Raw genomic sequence first — 22,346 nt, 5'->3', positions numbered from 1 at the left:
TCTTGGAACATTTTAGCTCCTACCTGGTTGCCTGGTCCAGCTTTGATGTGATGGTATGTGCCTAGTAGTATTGCAGCTTCACATGCTGTGTTTGTTTGATGCTCCTGGGAGTCATGTTATTTTCAGGGGAGGTGAAGTGGGATGGATCTTAGGGAGAGGTAGGAGAAATAGAGTGGAGGTGGTGAGTGAGAGAAAGCAAAGGGAGAAAACTAGAAATGAGGTGAGGGTATAAAGTCGGAAAACCTGCCTCTTAGTGATTTTCTCCAGCAAGGTTGTACCACCTCCGAAAATAGCCCCACAAACTGGGATCCATGTGCCCAAATACCTGAGACAATGGGGCCATTTGTCATTTACATCATCTCATATCAGTGATTGACTTATAGTACTTCATATAACAACAAAATGGTAAGGACAAAAAAATTTCAGGTTTATAGGTTTATGACCTTGAAAGTGACAACATTATTCTTATTCCCGGTATATATTAAAACTGAGCCATTGAGGTAGTTCTTCAGGGTTTCTATAATGTATGTGTTGATTTATCAGTCCTAATTCACCTATTTTTCATTAACCATGGTATTCTTCATTATTGAGCCTCCATTTTTATAATATGTAATACCTTCCTAAGTGTTATAATTAAACAAATGTAATTAATAAAAAAAATTATAAGGCTATCATTTTCTATTTTTAATCATTTTTATTCATTCATTCATTCATTCATTTTTTACACTCCAGATTTTGTTTCCCCCTTCCAACCTCCAACTGTTTCACATTCCATATGTCCAACCAATCACCCTGTCTCCCCCGACTACCCACCCCACACCTCACCAGACCTCTAAACTCCCCGGGGCTTCCAGTCTCTTGAGGGTTAGTTGCATCTTCTCTGACTTGTTCCACGCACCTCCCGTGTCCCCTTTCACCTGTGGAAGAGAGACACGTGAGGCAATATTCGGGTGGTTACCACAGCAAGGCTTTATTCGTATAAGCAGAAGCAGAAAAGACCCAAAGCCCGGGAAAGGCACTGCTATATGTACCCTAGAGTGGCATGTTCACTTCTGATTGGCTGTTCACTCATCACCCCATATTACGCCCCGGGATAGGCAGTGACTTTGGCACCTTTCTGCCTTTTGCACCTGCGCAGTCAGTTGTTTACTAGTGGGAGGACAGGATGCCCGCGCCATCTTGTAATGGTGAATGTTGACATGCTCACTGAGGCTCCCAACACTGACTAAACCCAGACCCGGCAGTCCTCTGCTGTATATGAGTTGGGGGCTGCATATCAGCTGGTGTGTGCTTCCTGGATGGTGATCTATCAGTATAGACTAGACTCCTTTACTGGGCCTTAACATACCAAGCTAAATATAAAGATGTAGTTGCTCACTTTACAGTTCAATGTCACTAAGCTGAAACTGTTGATTTAACCTTCAGAGAAATCAATAACAGAGAGATAACAACTAAGTTCCCCAAATAACCTAGTTTCGATTGAAATAATATTTTTTCTAAAAGTGCTCCAACACCTTTTCTCTCTTTAAAAACACCCCCAATATTCGAATCATTAGAACACTTATCTTGTGGAATAAGGCTGCTTGATTCTAGACTCTAAAATAAAGCCAATTAAAATTTTAAATTGTTTTACACACACACACACACACACACACACACACACACATACACACACACCAATTTAAAGATCATACTTGGATTTGTTTTAGCAGAGCAATAGAATGAGCAACCATGGACTACAAAAATAGAAAAGAAAATATGTACAAATATTTCTTCCTGTGTTCTATGCCATACTTCTGTTACTTATGTGCCTCAAAATAGTCATACACGTGATGACAATCCCATAGGAATATAAGAAGGTAAAATGTTTCTTTCACCAATTCATGTTGTAGCTAGTGTGAAGAGCTAGGGTAATGTTACTTATGTTTGTTTATACACAACCATAACATATTTATAGCCAGTAAGAATGTAAAAGATAGCATGTACAGTTATGTGTCTCTATAATATTTGACATTGGCTATATTGTTGGATTCTGTGATTACATTAAACATGTTCTGTTAGAGTGTTTAAAAGTTATTTTTAACAAAACAACATATGTTACGATAACATTAAAAAATAAAGGAATAGGAGATTTGGAAAAAAGATTTTAAGGCTTGTTGTTATGAAATGTGAGATGAATCACAATTCCTCAAAAGATGCTAGTAAAAAGCAAAATCATTGACTAATTCCCATTGTCAATATGAGATGGAATAAAAAAGATTCTTCTATTTCACAAACATCTTTCATTTTCATTACATTTGTTGTTATACTAAATGTAATACCTATACCTAATATCTATTAAAGTACTCATTTTAGGTACAGGAGTTGTGTTATGGATGGATCCATTGGGTCTGAGGACTCCATAATCAGTCACTCTGCATTTTCCCACTCACATTTTTCTGTGATGGCCTTCTGTTGCAAAGAAAAAATTGGTGAGATATGAGAGCTATATTTATATGTTGATTTAAGGATATATATTTAGAATGCAGATAAGAATTATACTGGTTTAATAAAATGATTGTAGGAAGTTCTCCTCTGAGATCCATGATCCATGATCATGCCCTGTGTTGTTGTCTACATTTACAGAATTACAAATATTTTCTCCCCTATTTAACAGACTTGTATTATAATTGTATTACAGAAGATAAGACAGAAAGATTGTAAGAGCCAGAGGAGCAGGGAATCTCCTGTAAGTTTTTTTTTCCCCAGAAAATGACAAAAATAATTTACCAGTATTGTTATTCCCAACAATATGGCTGCCTCAACAAGTCCTGAACATGAACAACATCAAAAGACCTGCTATCATAGAAGGGGAAATTCAAGTCACTTTACCCCTAGACAAAGAAATATAGGCAACTAAAGAATGCTGAGAGAGTGAGAATTAGTATTGCCAATGGATGAGCCCCCTATTCGCTTATTCAATACCAGTGGTCAGCCCTGAAATCATATGCATACATGCAACATTAAATGAATTCATCATGTTGTATTTAAATATTTATGCATATATTATGTATGTCATATTACTTATATAATTTACATGTCTATACAAAACAAATTATCTAAAACAATTAAATTGGGAAGATGGGAGGGTTAGGAGGGAGGAAAAAGAAGTTAGAAAATTATATATTTATATTTGAATTTATAAAAATAGAGAAAATTGTTTCATAGATGATTAAACTGAGGATCAAAGAGCCAATAACTTTTCCAAAACAATATAGCAATTAAGTATGACTAAAACTGGATCCAGGTTTTCTGTTCTCATTCTACTTTGTTTCTATGGTTTGGAAAGGCAACTGTTAAACAATGATTTTATAACCAATAAGAAAATTTCAATCTATGTTTTTCTTCTATGATGCCTCCAAATTTGAAATAAGTTAGGCATGAAAATATGGTGAGGAGAAAAGATATTTGAAAATAACTAGAAAACCCATGTTTGGTCAGAGATATGAGTGAAGACTAGAAGGCTTTCCTGTAGTAAGTGGTGAGTCTGTAATCCAGTATACAGAGGTAGGATAAGTATAATTTTAAGTACTATGAATTGCAGTGCCTCATGGAATGACCAGTGAGAAATGATGAAAAGGTGCTCTTAAGCATGGTACTTGAATTTAAGAAAGTCTCAAGACAGGATCACCAATTTTGGTGCATCTATATTTAGGTAAGAATTATTTTAATTGGAGTCAATGAAATTACCCAGATGGAACATTATATGAGATTCACAAATTCATTTTAATGATAAACCACTTCAGCATGCATATTGAACCTTTCACCTATGGTCTCTGGCCCACCTAAACAATTCAAACAATATTTATTAGAAAGTCTATTACCTTTACACTAGAAATTGTTACTATCACTAAACAAAAGCAAGCCTGTGAAATGAGAAATTAATGACTGTAATCCACATAGTTGGTTTGGCTTTTGTTTTTGTGTTTTACTTTTTTTTTGCCCATGGCTGAGCTGTAAAATGAAATCAGGCAGTTTGTCTATAGTACTTGTAATTTTAAATGCTATAAGGCAGTTCACCTGACTTCCAATATCAGGTGAAATGAAATTGTTTCATGAATACTTGTTTTCTTGGAAGTTTAGAAACCAAATTATGACTCTCTTGCATTCCTCGCCTTTCATCTTAGCCTATAGTCACTTTTATTACATAGGCTAAAAGATAACCTGAGGACTGAGCAAGACAATGTGGGATTTCAATGAAGACACTCTCCATGGAACATAGTAACTGGAATTTTAATTTCATAACACATACTAGAACTGTGCTGTACAACTAGGTAATCCCAATATAGATGTAGGTTTGCTATATGTGTCTTATTGTAAATATCCTGTGTGTAGTAGTTTAGATAAGGAATGTCTTCCATAGGCTCCAAAATTCAATAACTTGATCTACTGTTGGTAGCACTGTTTGGGGAGGTTTAAGATATGTAGTCTTCCAAGTAAGGATGCTTCAATACCACTTGGGAGGGAGAAGAAAGCAATCAGGGGGCAGAGGAAGGGAAAGACCAGGGATGGAGAGGAGAGGAGAGGGGAGGGGAAATAGGTAACATGATTAGGTATGGGGGTGGGGAGAGAGAAGAGAAACTCTGAGGGTCAGCAGAATGGATGGGAATATGCAACCTGGGGTGGGGACCCTCTAGAAAGTACCAGAGACCTGGTAGGTGAGAGACACTCAGAATTCAATGGGAAGGACCTTAGATAAAATGCCCTACAGTGGTAAGAGGGAACTTGTAGAGTCCACCTCCAGTAGAAAGACAAGGCATTAAGTGAAGGAATGGGGTTACCATCTCACAGTCAAAAACTCTGACCCAGAATTGTTCTTGTCTAAAAAAAACTGTAGAGGCAAATATGGACCAGAGACTGAGTGAGGGAAAGGAGGTCCAGTGACCAGCTCAAATTGGGATCCAGCTCAAGTGGAGTATCCAAGGTCTGACACTGTTACTGATGCTATCGTATGCTCACAGACAGGGGCTTATCATGACTGCCCTCCAGAAGGCCCATCAAGCAGCTGACTGAGACAGATGCAGATACTCACACCTAACCACTGGACAGAAGCTGGTGACTCATGTAGTTGAATTAGGGAAAAGCTGGAAGAAGCTGAGGAGGAGGGAGACCCCATAGGAAGTCAAGCAGTCTCAATTAACCTGCATTCCCAAGATCTCTCAGACACTGAGCCACCAACCAGGCAACATACACCAGACGATATGAGGCCCCCAACACATATATAACAGAGGACTGCCTGGTTTGGACTCACTGAGAAAAGATGTGTCTAACCCTTGAGAGACTTGGGGCCCCAAGGAGTAGGGAGGCCTGGGGGGTGAAGGGGCATCCTCTTGAAGACAAGGGGGAGGAGGAATGAGATGAAGAACTGTGGGAGGGCAGATTGGGAGTGGGGCAATGAATGGACTGTAAAAAAATAAAAGTAATAAGAGAAAAGTAAAGGAAGTAGGTAGGTTTGAGGACATGGGGGAAAAATGTGGCCTTGGTGGGGGAAGTATGTTACTAGGGTTGTGATTTACATGCTTAAAACTTTACCCTACTTTTAGTTCTCTCTGCTTCCTGTTTACAGCTGAGGATGTGAACACTCAGTTTCCTGTTCTTGCTATCATGCCTGACACTTATACCTGGGCCCCCATCACTCTCACACTATGATGGAATCTGATCTCTCTGGAACTGTAATCCCAAATAAACGATTTTTTTTTCTGTAAGATGCCTTGGCCATGGTACTTAGCACAGCAACAGAAAAGCAATCAATACATAGTTCAAGAGGAATGGCTCTAGGTCCTGGTAGCACTCCCTAGAAAAATTTGACAGAATAACAATGCTGAGACTACTCCAGAGAGTAATTATATGAAAATATCTGAGTGCCAAAAGCAGATATTGGTACATTTGATGTCCCTAATATTATTTTTATTTTATGTTTATAGGTGTTTTTCTTGTATGTATGTCTCTATCATACTTATGTGCTTGCTATCAGTGGAGGCCAGAAGAGGTCAGTTGATTCCATAATCAGCCATGTGGGTGCTGGGAATTGAAAGACGGTCCTTTGGAAAAGCAGCCACCACTCTTAACCACTGAGAGATTTCTCCATTCCACTGAGATTCCAGTGTGAAATGAGAAACCATAATTAGTCACAGGTTTCACCCCAAGAAATTATTTGACTTGTCATATGAATATTTACTGTCAAACTCCAAGAGATGATATGGAAACTACATTTAGAAAACTTCATTTTGGCATCCCTGGTAAGAACAGTTGCAGCTTTAATTTCCCTGGAAGAAAGAGAAACAAATAAATACAATATTTGATTCTCAAACACTAAATATTGCTACACAGTTTCATAAAAGAACCTTGTGCAGCTACAAAATTACCAACCATAAAATTAGAGTCTTCAATCCTCAAAGCAAATGGAATCTGAGTCCCTAAGTGTAGCAGGGTTGATTCATAATGACTGTTATTAGTTTCATCTTTATACTACAAAATATTTCACTCACACTAGTTATTAGGTCTTCGCAATGCAGTCTGTCTCCATGGCTCTTTTTAACTCTGTGTGGTATTTCTTATTTATGGCCATCATCTCTGATGTGACTGTGACAGGTGCTACTTATGGCAGCACGATAAGCATATTTGTTATCCCAAGGCCTTGTTGTTGATTTATTTAGAGGTCTCTTTCTGACGTTAAATTCTTTTTGAATACCATAGAACCAGATTTGCTTTACAGAAAAAGGACTGTGAATGCCTATGCCAGTTTAATTCATTCCTAAAGCCAAGAAAATATCGTAAGTATGTAAATATCCCAAGATAGCAGAGGGACTAGGTCAGCCTAGGATTGGCTGATGAAAATATTTCCTGAACTTGATGATTCTCTTATGAATAATTCATAAAGAGTTCACCAGTGACCTGATATTTTTGTTCTTTTTTGGATCCTGGGTAGTCATATAACCTCTCTGGACTTCAAATGCTTGCTCTAAAAAGTAGGACCACTGAGTTCTGCTCTGAATGGTTATTTGAAAATTAAAGATCATTGTTTTTAAAAAGTAGGAATCTATCTAACTTACACTAAGTATGGATTAATTTTATTATTCACCAACTCATAAATTCATTTAATCAACATTTTTTAGAAATCTATGTGTGTCTGATTGGCAACCAAATCAAACCAGACAAGAATGATGAAAAGTGTCCACAATTGTAAGACCAAAAGTTACAAGTAAATTATACTGAAGATGTCAATGCCTTATAAACACAATAAAGAAAATAAATTACAAAATGGAATTTGAGTATGCCAATGTTAGGATAGGAACAGCAGTGCCAACTTTATAGAGCTTTCAAGAATAACTCCATGATAATATGTGCTGAAAGAAATGAAGAAAAAGCATTATATAAGTAATTTCCTTCAAGAAGTAGGTGAGGCATTTCATCCTGTAGATGATCTTCTTAAGTTCAAGAAAGACATCTCAAAGGCTTCAGGGAGTCCCTGACCAGATACCCTAGCCCACTCCCTCCTAAAGCATATATGAAAATTAAAACTTGCTCTGGGACACTCTCAAAATAGCCAGGTCCCCAGAAGAAGTAGAGACTAACTGAACTGCCTTGGTACAGATAGAGGCAAGCTCAGAAAAAGGACAAGGTACCTGGAAGAGATGAAAATCACTTAAGCTGCATACAAGCTGTACACTGAGCTCTAGGGTTGCAGTTCTGGTGAGCTGTAATGAAGATGAGGTGACTTTCTGATGATGCAGCTGCTTTTAAGTCATTTATGCTTCTTTAAGTAATCCCTCACCCATACTACAATACACAACTCTAATAGAACACATTGGTTCACCAAGTTGAACATTGGTAGCATGTAGAGGAATTTTAATCCAGCAACCCTGGCTGCTCTGGCAAAGCATCACTTCCAAAAATGTGACCTTGCCTGAATACTGACACACACTGGATTAGAGTTTGATCTGGCTAGAATACAGACACACCCTTAGTACATACCTTTATTCTCTAGCAATGAAGGTAAAGTTAGTTTGTAGAAGAAACCAGCCATGTTTGAAAGTGATGCCTAATTGAACGACAGACAAAGTGACAAATCAAAGAAAGAGTTAAGTCAGAGGTAGGATATGTCACAGGAGAACAGCACAGGAAAGAGCAGCTACTTAAGAGAGACAAGATAGAGGAAAGGGGGTGTTGTGTTTATATGGCAGTCTTTCAAAGACAGGCTGCAGAAAGAAAAAGTAAGACACAGATGAAGACAGAATGAGCTAGAGAATGAGAAGGAGCCAGACTATTAGAACAGATTGTCAAAATTAGTATAAGGCTAAGTAGAGAAATTCACAAAAAAACAGTGAAGCTGGGCTGAATTGGTCAGCTATGAAGATAAGATGTACGGAATCTAGAAGATATGTTTAATGAATATTTTTAGCAATGTAAGACTACAAGCTGTTCCCAATGTTTTTGGTTATCCTCAAGAACTTGACATTAAGACTCTGTTATTAATAACACCACATAGTTAAATCATAGAACATGGACAAATCAAGCTGGCACTGATCTTGAAGATTGGTCCCTGCTGGCTAGGTTTTGCTTAAGGAACACATGAATGGATGAAAAAATGTTAAGAGTTGTTTTGGGTATTCTTTTTTTTAATTCTTTTTTAAAATTTTCTTTTATTGAAAATAGATATTTTTGCATACAATCATATAATATATTCTGATTATGGTTTTCTTTCCTCCAACTCCCCCAGATCCTCCCCACTTCCCTTTACATATATATCTACACCCTTTCTTTCCATCTCTAGCCTTAGACAATGAACAGAAATATAAAAAATAATAAAATATGATAAAACTAAAACCACATGGAATAAAATAAAACAAGCTGAAGAAAAAGAATAAAAAAACAGAAACATAGATGTCAAGACACACAAATTCAGACAGAAAAGTTTCATAAAAAAACAAAACTGGAAGGCATAATTTGTACACAAAGGGTTTAAGTTAATTTTGCATTAGCAATCTGCTGCTGCAGATAGGACCTGCCTTTAAGAATAGTTTGTATACCCAGTGAGACCCCATTTGAACAAACTCAGCTTCTGAGTTAGGGATAGAGGCTTTTGCCTACTTTCTCTGTCAATGCTGGGATCCCCATCTGGCCCAGATTCCTGTAGGTCCTGTGTATGGTGTCACAGTGTTTGTGAGATATATGCTATAGTCCTGTTGTTTTTAGGAGACATTCTTTATATCATCTACCACCTCTAGCTCTGACAATCTTTCTGCCTCTTCTTCTGAACCCTGAAGTGAAGGATCTGTTGGAGGCATCCCATTTAGGACTGAATGCTTCAAGTTCTCTAACTGTCTGCACATTCTTCTCAAAATTATTAAAAGAATCCTATTTTTCCCTCCATGATGGATGGACTTGATGCTGTTTGGTAATGGAAACATTGAAATGAAGACCTAAACAGCCTTGGTCACACGTTTCTTTTCATTTGATTCATCCAGGGAGTTAGGAAAGCCCAAACCCTGCCACATTTTATTATCCCTTCTCTCCACAAATAAATTGAATTATGTGCTTAAAAGGCATGGCCAGCAACATCACATTTATTGATCCTGGATCCTTTGGAAGAGAAGCTAGTGCTCTTAACCACTGAGCCATCTTTGTAGCTCCACAACCGTGCATTTATTGATAGCTAGATCTTTAGCCAATTCAGCAAAGTGGCAAACCTTGATGTATATTTCTAGCATATCAGTTTAATACAGATGTGTAAAGAACAAAATCATTAGACTCAAACTAGTTTTGAACATGACAGCATTTCTTAAATAACAATAATAGACACACTCTAGTCATAGTTCTAATGTTTCACTCCATGATTCATTGTTTCTTTACACTTCTATATCCTGCCATCCTCCTTCAGCTTATGGGCAAATGGTTATAGTAGTTCCTGGTGCCACATACAACTATGCCAAGCTACAAATAAAATAGAATCAGAGTGCATTTGTATATAGTATAACATAAAAATTTAAAAAAAAAAGTTGAGTGTCCTTACCCTTCACTACTAAGTAGAGTCTCTTTCCAATACTCATTGACTATGATTGTTGTGGATAGCCCAGGCTTTGTATTTTGATGCTAATTCCCCTTTCCTGTGAATTCATTACACAGGTGAATTCTAGTGAACCTTCTGCCCATCTTAATTTGTAAAATAAAGGCTGGAGCCAGTGATTGGGCAGAGGAAGGGGAGTTGGAGATATAAATATCAGTGGGAAGAGAGCAAGGGGGAGGACAACTGCAGGAAAACAGGAGGGAGACAATGGAGACAACTGTGGAGAGAAGAGAAAGAGGACAACTGGGAAGCAGGAGGTAGAAGGACAAATGCAAGGTCTGGAAAACCCTCAAGTTATAAAGGTCTCATAGCTGGGGAACAGAGTTGTGTAGGGGTATCTGCCCAATCTAGGCTTACAGAATATATTCATAATTACTGAGTTGTGTTTTCATTGACTGTTGGGAGCCGACTTTAGTAGAAAGTAGAAAGCGGCTACATCAACTTTGCAGCCATCTAGAACCATATACCCTGATGAAAGACTTGGTTGTCAAAAGCCTATAACAGCTGAAGCACACTCTGATAAATATATTGTTTATCCCACATAGCTTGTTTAGTGACCTCAGCTGCATGGTGCACGTGGTTAAAGTGTTTTCACCTGTGTTCTCCTGCTTGTGTATATAAATACCTCAGAATTCCCTTCAATAAAAGAGACTTGAGACTTGATCACACCCTGTCTTGTCTCCATTCTTCACATCTCCTGCCCCTGCAGCCCCACTCTCTCTCTTGACCAGAGCACTTAGCTCAACCAAAGTGTTGAGGCAGAGTGTGGGCCTCAACAATTGACCGGTCCTAATTGGGTTAGAGAATTAAATATCACCCACTACACATGATGATGTTACAAAATATATGATTTGGAAATGCCTATCTGAGCACAGTGAAGTTATCTTAGAAAGAATGGTGGATGGGAAATAGTGAGATAGGCAATTAATATGTCACAAATAACATATAAGACAGCTTGAATTCTCAGGTTTTTTTTATTGGATATTTTATTTATTTACATTTCAGATACCATCCCTCTTCCCTATCCCCCCTATTAATCCCTTATCCCATCACTCTTCCTCCTTTTTTGCCTTTATACTGTTTAAATTACATGCAAGTATTAAGGTCAGTTCTAGGTTGAGGAACTAGCAATACAATAGATGCAAGTCAAGGAACAAGCAAGACAACAAACCCAGACAGTCAAAGAATATGCACAACAATAAACAGAGTCCCCTGATCACTCCTGTGATCACGATTTCTAAGGGCTTATCAGGATGACCAAAATATCTAAGCCTACTTTCCTGTCCTAGCCCAAAGTCATTTTCATGCCTGAAATTGTTCTAGCTTAAGATTTAGATTTCTGCCTATAATCACTTCGTTGTTCTAGCCTAAGATTTAGATTCCTGCCTGAAATTTCTTCTTTGTTCTAGCCTAGAATTTAGATTTCTGCCTGAAATTACTTCTTTTTCCGGCCTAATGTCAGAATCCTGCCTACAGTCCATTTCCTTGTCCTTGGCCAATGTCAGATTCCTGCCAGGCAGCCCCCAAAAGCTCTCCACATCTCCCCCTTTTTATTGAATAGACCAGACTGAGCCTGTCTTAGTTGTTCTGAAAAGAAAGATTTCCTAACCCATCATGGAATATGCATTATCATAGCAATGCACTTATGTCTTAGGTTGGTAAGCCTCTGTGCAGTATCTTACCCAGTCTTGGCTTGCCAGCCTGGTAAATTAATAACTCTGTCTGGGGATCCATTTTCAATTTCAAGTCATGTACTTTGGCTGCCAGCCTGTTGATGTTGTTAAAGATAAGCTTTAACATGATGAGCAGGAATAAAAGTATTCCCAGGACAAGAAGGGCTAGCATGATCAAGCTATATATTCCATTCCTGAGGTTTGACCTCAGGCCATGGATAATTTTATCAGCAGAGACTGGTAAAAGATCATTACCAATCCTACATCTGATAGAGGGCTAATATCCAATATATACAAAGAACTCAAGAAATTAGACCCCAGGCAACCAAATAACCCTATTAAAAAAAAAAAAAGGAATACAGAGCTAAACAAAGAATTCAACTGAGAAAACTCAAATAGCTGAGAAGCACCTTAAAAAATGCTCAACATCCTTAGTCATCAGGGAAATGCAAATCAAAACAACCCTGAGATACCACCTCACACCATTCAGAATGTCTAAGATCAAAAACTCAAGTGATAATAGATGCTGGTGAGGATGTGGAGAAAGAGGAACACTCCTCCATTGTTGGTGGGTTTGCAAGCTCGTACTACCACTCTGGAAATCAGTTTGGTGGTTCCTCAGAAAACTGGACATAGCACTACCTGAGGACCCAGCTATACCACTCCTGGGCATATACCCAGAAGATACTCCAACATATAACAAGGACATATGCTCCACTATGTTCATAGCAGCCTTATTTATAATAGCCAGAAGCTGGAAAGAACCAAGATGTCCTTCAACATAGGAATGGATACAAAAAATGTGGTACATTTACACAATGGAATATTACTCAGCTATTAAAAATAATGAATTTGAGAAATTCTTAGGTAAATGGATGGAACTAGAAAATATTATTTTGAGTGAGGTAACCCAATCACAAAAGAACACATATGGTATTTACTCACTGATAAGCGGATATTAGCCCAAAAGCTTGAAACAGCTAAGATTCAACTAACAGACCACATGAAGCTCATGAAGAAGGAAGAACAAGTGTGAATGCCTAGGTCTTACTTAGAAGGAGTAACAAAATACCCAAGGGAGCAAATATGGAGACAAAGTGTGGGACAGAAACTGAAGGAGGGGTCATCTGGAGACCATTCCACCTGGGTATTCATCCCATGTGTAGTCACCAAAGATAGATGCTGATATGGATGTCAGGAAGTGCATGCTGACAGGAGCTTAAATATGGCTGTCTCCTTAGAGGTCTCCCAGAGTCTGACATACCCAGAGGCTGATGCTCACAGCTAACCATTGATCTAATCAAGGGTTCCCAATGGAGAAGTTAGAGAGAAGACTGAAGGAGCTGAAAGGGTTGGTGGCCCCATGAGGAGAGCAACAATACCAACCAACCAGAGCTCCCCAAGGTCTAAACCACCTGCCTAGGAGCACATAGGGAGGGACCCATGACTCCCGCTGTATATGTAGGGGAGGATAGCCTTGTTGGGCATAGGTGGAAGAGGAGATCTTTGGTCCCATGAAGGCTGAACACTGAGTGGGGGGGATCTGAGGGTGAGGAGGGGGGAGTGGGGGGTAGGTGGGGGCACACCCTCATAGAAGCAGGAGGAGGGGGATGGGATAAGGGTTTCCTGGGTTGTGGAGGAAATGGGGTAAGGGGATAATATTTGAAATGTATATATAATATCCAATAAAAAAGATAAAAAGGAAAAAAAGAAAATAAACAAGAATTAATATATAAAAAAATAATAGAAAAATCTAGCTTTTTCAACTGTCCAATGAATAGAAGGTAAAGACAGAGAAAATGACAAATAATACCTCTCTTTTTACATCATCCAATACAAATTTCCCAGACCTTTGAAGAAGGTACATATTTCTACCCATCATAAGAGGTTCAGTCCCTTTAAAGTAGATAAATTTGTACTATTCTTCATCTTTGTGGGATGAAATAAGAGCCCAATGTCTATACCCAAGGGAAATTTTCTGTCATTGTATGTTATTTTTACTCTTTAGTCTCTCAAATAAAAAAAACAAGAAAGAAGAAATCTAAAATTATATTATTTAAATCAATCTCTATCTCTTTTGTTGTCTGTCCATCTATATCTATCTGTCTATCTATCTATCTATCTATTTGTCTATCTATCTCTTTTCCCCATCACACACAGACACACACAGACACACACACACACACACAGTATGAAAACAATTTGTCATGATCTAAGAGTTTGAACATAAAAATAGGTAATTAGGCAGAGAGACAAATATTCCAAAAAATCAAAACCATTCCCAAATTGAACAAGTATTGGGTCTGAAACTAAATAGGAAATATTTCTTCAAGAACATAGTAAATTCATGTTTTATAATGTTGGGGTAAAATTAGTCTACAATGAACTTAAAATCCACAAAATATGAAGAGATTTCTTAGCCTTACAGACAGCAATTTTAAAGACATCAAGATTTGATGTAACATTTAATTCACTATGTATGAACATAGTTTCTTTGTCTCTGCAAATCTCAAAGAATTCAATACCAAATGTTTAAATGTCCTATGAGAAATGTTAAAATGAATAGATGTTCTACCCCTGATGTGTTTGACTGGTCATGTTAAATTAATCTCTTCCTTAATCAAGTCAAAATGATATTTTTATTATTTGTATTGATAGTTGTTATTAGTTTGTTATGATATTTTGTAGTACCTTTACACATTTTCCCAGTGAAAAGGCTTTTCCTGGTTCTTTTACAATAGCAGAATTTTCTCTCATATTCATCATATTTTATTGATTTCATTTTAGCTTTTAATTAGTACATTTACATTTCTAAATACATCTTAATTGAATTAAATACTAACTTACTTTTGCTCTAACTTTAAAATTCTTATTTAACTTGTGATATTTTAAAATATTACAATGATCACCTCTGTTAAAAGTAATAGTCCATGACCATCACAGTAATTACCATTCTAGAAAAAGTATAAGGACCTTGCCTTTACACAATGACTTTTTCAGTAGATAAAGAAGTTGCTGTAGCAATGGCTAAATGGTTTTGACCTCTGCAAGACATTTATTATCTTCGACCACATTCTAGTGTATTATCGGGTCTCTGTGACCTGAAAAACAATAATGGTTATTGTGGTAATTTGCAGCCATTTTGTTCGTTGTAATTGTCTTTATGTTTCTAAGGAAATAAGAGTTATCTTTCTTACTTTGAAAGTTACACAGTATTATTGAGAAGAAGTAAAGGAAGAAGAAGAAAGAAAAGATTCATTAGCAAAACTAAACACTGTTCCATTTTAGAGACATTGCTCTGTTGTAACAACCACCTTCAGCCTATATATGCAACTGCTTAGAATGTTTTGAGGCTATATTCAAAATAAAATGGATCACATTCTCTTTTCCTCTGGCATGCCAGCAATGATCTTATTGTCACAATGGTCTGCTGCCCTGCAGGGTGTTACCAGTATTGTAAGAACAAACTATATCCAAAGTGTCACTTCTATCAAAGTGTCCCTTATGCTAAGATTCATATCTTTGAATTGGGACTGGAAAAGGCAAAAGTTCATAACTTGTTAACAACAAGATGTAGTCCTGTACTAGGGTTGACTGGGTCCAGACAGGTGTATGTATGGTGCCTTTGGGAAGCCCCAGCTCACAGAGGCCAGGTTTCACATTGACCTGGCTACCATGTCCATCTATACCAAGCTACAGAATAAGGAACTTTTAACTGAGGCTCTGCACAGAGCCAAGTTCAAGTTCCCTGGCCACCAGAAGATTCATATCTCAAAGAAGTGGGGCTTAACCAAGTTTAATGCAGACGAATTTGAAGACATCATTGCTGAGAAGCGGCTCATTCCTGAATACTGTGGTCTCAAATATATCACCAGTCATGGTTCCCTGGACAAGTGGAGAGCCCTACATCCATGAAGAGTTTTTACAATGTTCTCCTATACCCTGCCAAATCATGTTCAGTAAAAAATCTCACATCTGTCTGCTTAAAAATGGATCACATTAAATATATCATAATATATCTAATCTGCAATTTATTGATGCATGAAATTTAATTTATCTCAATATTTTAAATTCAAAATTGAAATTTAGGGAATGATTTATTACTTTACTGAATGTTTTTATCATTGTAGTAAGCATAAGATCTTGGCTTACTTTATATTTTTATTTCCTTGTTTTTCCAGGTATTTAATCTCTTTCCTCTAAATATGAATGTGTCCTTATAAAATATATTATTATTGAATGTTAATTGGCATAAAATATGTACTGTAGAATTCATTTTGCTTTTTTGTTTTATTCATCACCATTCCATACCCCTCCTCTCTCCATCTTTCACTCAGTTCCAGCTCTCCATCCACCTCTGATGACTATTTTGTTTCCCCTTCTGAGTGAGATTCACGCATCCTGGGGCCCTCTGTATTACCCAGGATTTTAGACCTTGGAGTGACAATGGAAATTAGTAGGGAACATCTTTGAAATTAGATAGAGACCTGGAATGAGGGAAACTACTGGGAGTCTATGAGGATGACTTAGCTGAGATTCTTACCAGCAGGAGATATAGAGACTGAAATGGCCACCTCGTCTAGCCAAGCAGGTCTTCCAATGAAAGGAGAGGCATATCAAACCACCCACAAAATTTTTGACCCCAAATTTATCCTACCTACAAGATTTATAGGGATAAAAGTGGAACAGAAATTGAGGGAACAGCCAGCCAATAATTAGCCCATATCATAATTTGACAGAGCCAACCCCTGACACTATTAATGATACTATGCTGTTGGGAGCTGACTGTTAGCAGAAAGCGGCTATCAGCTTTGCAGCCATCTCAAGCCATATACCCTGACGTGAGACTTGTTTTTCAACAGCCTACAACAGCTGAAGCACACTCTGATATCCCACATATTTTGTTTTGCTGTTTACTGCCCCCAAAGGCACACGTGGTATCCAAGCCTGCAAGGTGCAAGGTGCAAGTGCTATCCTTGCTATACACTCCTGTAAGGCTTACTTCATATCCATACCTGCAAGGCATGTGATATCCATGTGGCAAACGCCTGAAAATACCCCAGATTTCCCTTCAATAGGAGAGAATATGGGAGACAATGAGAGGTGACAATTAGGAGGAGACAATAAGAGATACAAAATAAAGGAGACTTGAGACTTGATCAGAACCTCTGTCTTGTCTCCATTCTTTGCGTCGCCTGCCCTACACTCTCTCTTGCTAGACCCGGACCTGCAGAACCGCCCAACGTGGGGCAGGTCTGCTGTTACACTATGCTATGTTTGCAGACAGGTACCTAGCATAACTTTTTCGTGAAAGGCTTCCTTCATTCAGCAGCAGATAGAAACATGCAGAGACCCATAGCCAAACATCAGGCAGAGCTTAGGAAGTTTTGTAGAAGAGTTCAGTATACAACTGAGCAAGCCTGAGGGGTCAAGGAAACTATAAGAAGACATACAGAGTCAACTAGCCTATGCTCACAGGGAGGCTCACAGGGGACTGTTAGGAGCCATGCTGCGTTTGCTGAAGTAGCTATACGCTCGCCATTATAAGATGGCGCTGGCTTCCTGTTCCTGGTTCTTTTTGGCCTTGGTGTCTGCAGCTGTGCGCACGCGTAGGCGCGAATTTTCCCGCTGAAAGTACTATCAGTGGATATGTAAATGAGACCCCAGTCTGTAAGCCAATGAAGACAGATCATGTCTCTTTGATAGTATATAAGTCAGAACATTCTGGGGCTTGGGGTCCTTCCTTTGTTGTCCATCTTGCATCCTTCTAACTAAAAGAGTTGTAACAATAAAAGACGCTGTCAGAAGAATCTTGAGTGTGATGTGCTCCTTATCGGCGAGGTAGCGTGTCGCATTTGGGGCCGAACGCCCCCGAGGATCGTCTACCTTGAAGGACCCTGCTTAGCTCGCAGAAACAAGATTCAGAACTGACGGTGCAGTAAGTCTAGACACTTTTCTGTAAGATATGGTGGATCCTATGCTCAGCCTTGCTTTTGCTATCCCTGTCTGGGTGGTGGTTGTTCTCCTGTTTTGCTTTTGCCTTAATTGTCATATTAAGGAACTGGAGTGTACGTGTCCTCCTTTTCAAAGTGAACCGTAAATCACAGGCAGATAACTGTGCAGGTTCGCCCAGTTCTGTAGATAAAGAATTATGGGCAATCAACAGTTTAAGCTGGCTCTAGTGGCAGTGCAGGTGCTGCTGCAGGAAAGCGGCTTGACTATTTCAGATGGGGTTCTTTTGAAGTTTTTTAAAGAGGTAGATAGAGTTGCTCCGTGGTTTGGTCCTACAGGATCCCTTACCACGCGATCATGGGAAAAGTTAGGAGCTGATTTAGCCCGGGAAAAGGAAGAGAGAAGATTAAGAGCAGGCACGTTATCTATTTTTAGGATGATTCAGGCATGCATAGCGGATGAGAAATGCCAAGAAAAGATTAGAGAAGGACAAAGGGTCCTTACTCAGTGTCAGGATAGCCTATCAGAAGCAGAAAAGGAAGGGAATGCTAGCAGAAAAAAAGGCAATGATAAACAGCCTTTAAGCCCTCCATGTCAGAAGAAGAAGGAGGGAGAGAAAAGAAAAAAGAAAAAAGAGAATGGAGCTGAGAAAATAGCTCCATCAGAGAAATATAAAAAAAATATATCCAGCCTTGTCTGGGTTTAGAAAATTAACACTGAATGACTCCGCCTCAGAGGAGACGTCCTCTGAGGATGGAGAAAACAAGGACGATACTTCGTCCCAGGATGGGTTGGATTCGGACAATCAAACAGAATTAGATGAGGAGGCAGCTCCTTATGAGAAAGAAAGATATCGTCCGGATCCTCCTTATGCACCTGGCAGTTTGCCATCAGCACCGCAGCTGCTTGTGCAGAAGACAAAACAAGAACAGGCTAGGAGACATGTTATTCCAATAGCCACCTCCTTGATTCCAGAAAAGGAGAGAAGAAGGATTAGAGCAGCCTTTCTGGTCTTTGAAGATCAGAATCAGCAGAGATACCATCGTAGTTTAGACTTGAAACAATTAAAGTCATTGGCAGAATCGGTGCAAACATATGGCATAAATGCCTCTTTTACCCAAGCCTTAATAAAGAGACTTGCAGAAAGTGCTATGACGCCTGGGGATTGGTATAGTACTATCAAGGCAATTGTCCCTACAGGCAAATATTTAGAATGGAAATCTCTTTATCATGATTTGTGTGCTACACAGGCCAGAGATAACATGGCACAAAATCACCCCCAATGGAGCTTTGATATGCTAACTAGCCAGGGGCAATTAATCAGACCCTATATCCAGCACAAGTTTATGAACAGATTAATCAGGCTGCCATCAAAGCATGGAAAAGTTTACCTAATAGAGGGCAGGTCTCTGGAAACTTAACAAAGATCATCCAAGCAACTAATGAGCCATTTTCAGACTTTGTTGCCAGGATGATGGAGGCTGCAGGAAGGATCTTTGGAGATTCAGAATCTGCCATGCCATTAATTGAACAACTTGTTTATGAACAATGTACCAAAGATTGTAGAAATGCCATCACGCCTTGGAAGAATAAAGGGCTTAATGCCTGGATGAAGGCGTGCAGAGAGATAGGAGGTCCACTGTCCAATGCAGGTCTAGCGGCCGCAGTACTGGCTGCACAGAGAAACAATAATATTAAATGTTATAAGTGTGGTAAAATGGGACACGTTCAGAAACAGTGCCAGAAAGCAGCAGGAAACAATGGAGGTAAACAGCCTGGAATGTGTCCTAGATGTAGAAAAGGCCGACACTGGGCATCTGAATGTAGATCAGTAAAAGACAATAAGGGACAGCCATTGACTCCATTGCCAAAAAACGGGCAGTGGGGCCCACGTCCCCAGGGCCCTCAAATGTATGGGGCACTCGAGAGCAGACAGGACAAATCTCAGAGGAAGGAATGGTCCGGAGGGCCACAGCAGGCTCCACAGGACTGGACCTTTGTTCCACCACCCGAGCGGTATTAACGCCCACTATGGGCTGTCAGCCAATATCCTCAGATTTTTCTGGCCCTCTTCCCAAGGACACGGTGGGACTTGTGCTGGGACGATCTTCAACAACCTTGAGAGGATTGATAGTCCATCCAGGTGTCATAGATCAAAACTTTGAGGGAGTAGTTAAAATTATGTGCTCCTCCCCAAGAGGGATAAGTGCCATTTCCCCAGGAGATCGTATTGCTCAATTATTAATTTTACCCAGCTTACATTCTATGTTTCCTAGCAAAGATAAAGTCCGAGGAAAAAAGGGCTTTGGCTCTTCCAGCGGGAACCATGCTTTTATTTCACTTGAATTAAATACAAGGCCAACACTAGAGTTAAAAATTGAAGGAAAACTATTCAAAGGCCTTTTAGATACAGGAACAAGAAAATCCGATCTGGGTACCAACAAGATTGACAAGAATAGTGAAGGATGGAGAAAAAGAAAATCCGGATCCAGAGGCTGTGGACGTCAATGTTTCTGATATTAATTCTTTAGACTCCCATAAGGAGCAGCCTACCTCTGTGGGCAATAGTGAGAACATGGCCCGTTCCAATACCTGTACATGCTAATTCGACTAAACTTCCTTTATTCTTATCCACAAGTTGTGCCATGGAAGCACCATGCATCAAAACGCCTAAGTTTGAAACAGAACCATATAATGCCACCTCAATAAAATTAAATATGGCATTATGTTTTACTTTCCAAAATGAGACTATTAGCTCTGGGAAAGGGCTATGTATTAAAATTACAAAAATGACATTGGGATATTGGGAAGATCCACTTGTTGCTAATAAAATTCCTACAGGGATATTAATGAATGCCCTGTCACAAATAAGTACTGGAGCAACTAGTGGAAGTGGAACTGGTGGTGATAATACATCTTCTAATATCACTACAATTATGCTCACTAGCAATGTAACTATACCATTCCCTGATAATTCTCCTCTTAATGTGACCGCTAAAAGACAGATACCATGGTGCTGTCCATTATTGGATTTTCCTCCGACATTTACAGCATGTCAACCACCAGAATTACAGAAATTTAAACTATCGGAGAGTTTTTATTTTAATCAAAAGTTAAAAAGATTTAAAGCAAATAACACTCACTCTGGCCCTGGGAGTGAGTGGCCATTTTTCGAATGAATAATTATAAATGATACCGAGGCATCTACTAGTATATCAGCTTTTGCTAATCTACAAGGAAGCTTCCATACATCTAATAATGTCAGTGGTACACGATTGGAGACCACGCAAAGAAATAAAACAAAGATCAGTTTATCGAATTTGAAGATTAATCAACAATATTCTAATTATACGCTTGAGCCATTGCTAGTGTGTGTTCAAGCACCATATTTTTTCCTTATATTTGATGAAGAGTTGTTTGAAAACAGCTCAATAATTAATTGCCATAGTCCTAATATTACATGTTACTTAACAAAATGTTGGAATGGAAAAAACCGGACAGCAATTGTGGTGAATATTCCCACATTTGTACCAGTACCTGTTGAAGCTGACCCCAAAGATTTTCCTATCATACAATTATTGAGACAAAAAAGAGATTTTGGCATTACAGCAGCTATAATCACTGCCATTACTGTTTCTGCTGCAGCTGCAGTGACTGCAGGTACTGCCATGGCCAATCAAGTGCAAGCAGCCTCAGTTATTAGTCAAATTACTGAAAAGGCATCCGATGCACTTGAGACAGTGAAGAGAACTGATGCTCATTTGGCCTCAGGGGTCTTACTGGTCAATCAGCACATTGACTTATTACAACAACAATTACAAGCGCTTGGAGATCTCGTACAACTTTCTTGTGTGGCTTCCACACGTTCCCTATGTATAACCCCCTTACTTTTTGATAATTCTTCCCTCGTTAACAGTTCTATTATTTCAGAATATCTGAAGGGGAATTGGACTCAGGAGTTGGAGTTTCTTCAAGAAGAATTACAGTTGAAGATATTAGACCTCAAGAATACAAGTCTTGATATAATCAGTTTTAAAGACTTTACCTCTTGGCTTTTTTCTGCATTTTCCTTTTTTAAGGAGTGGGTGGGGGTAGGTTTGTTTGGCTGTATGCTACTTGGAGGGACATTGATCTTACTCTGGTTGTTTTGTAAAATGAAAACTCAACAACAACGTGATAAAATAGTTATTGCTCAGGCATTTATGGCCATTGAGACTGGAGCATCCCCTCAAGCTTGGTTGAATATGCTAAAGGGCTGAGACGCTGTTCCGTTTATGCATGCTTGTGGGCACAGGATCCCATTGCACCAAGCTGTAGACGGGACAGCCTTTTGATGCCTCCCAGGGCTCGGGTTCCCATTGCACGGGGCTAAGACACAAAAGGTCTCTAGTCACTATATGCTATTTATAAAGAAGGGAGAGATGTTAGGAGCCATGCTGCGTATGCTGAAGTAGCTATACGCTCGTCATTATAAGATGGCGCTGGCTTCCTGTTCCTGGTTCTTCTTGGCCTTGGTGTCTGCAGCTGTGCGCACGTGTAGGCACGAATTTTCCCGCTGAAAGTACTATCAGTGGATATGTAAATGAGACCCCAGTCTGTAAGCCAATGAAGACAGA

The 22,346-nt window shown here is 39.0% G+C and overlaps 1 pseudogene; it reads left to right on the top strand.

Moving 5' to 3' along the window:
• The first annotated feature begins 15,200 nt into the window (after nt 1–15,200).
• On the top strand, nt 15,201–15,693 carry LOC117695170 (large ribosomal subunit protein uL16-like; annotated as a pseudogene).
• The last annotated feature ends 6,653 nt before the right edge of the window (nt 15,694–22,346 follow it).

The sequence above is a fragment of the Arvicanthis niloticus genome, chromosome X, assembly GCF_011762505.2.
Source record: "Arvicanthis niloticus isolate mArvNil1 chromosome X, mArvNil1.pat.X, whole genome shotgun sequence".
Classification (NCBI taxonomy): domain Eukaryota; kingdom Metazoa; phylum Chordata; class Mammalia; order Rodentia; family Muridae; genus Arvicanthis; species Arvicanthis niloticus.
The sequence above is the reverse complement of the archived record's forward strand: the minus strand, read 5'-3'. Positions and strand labels throughout refer to the sequence as shown.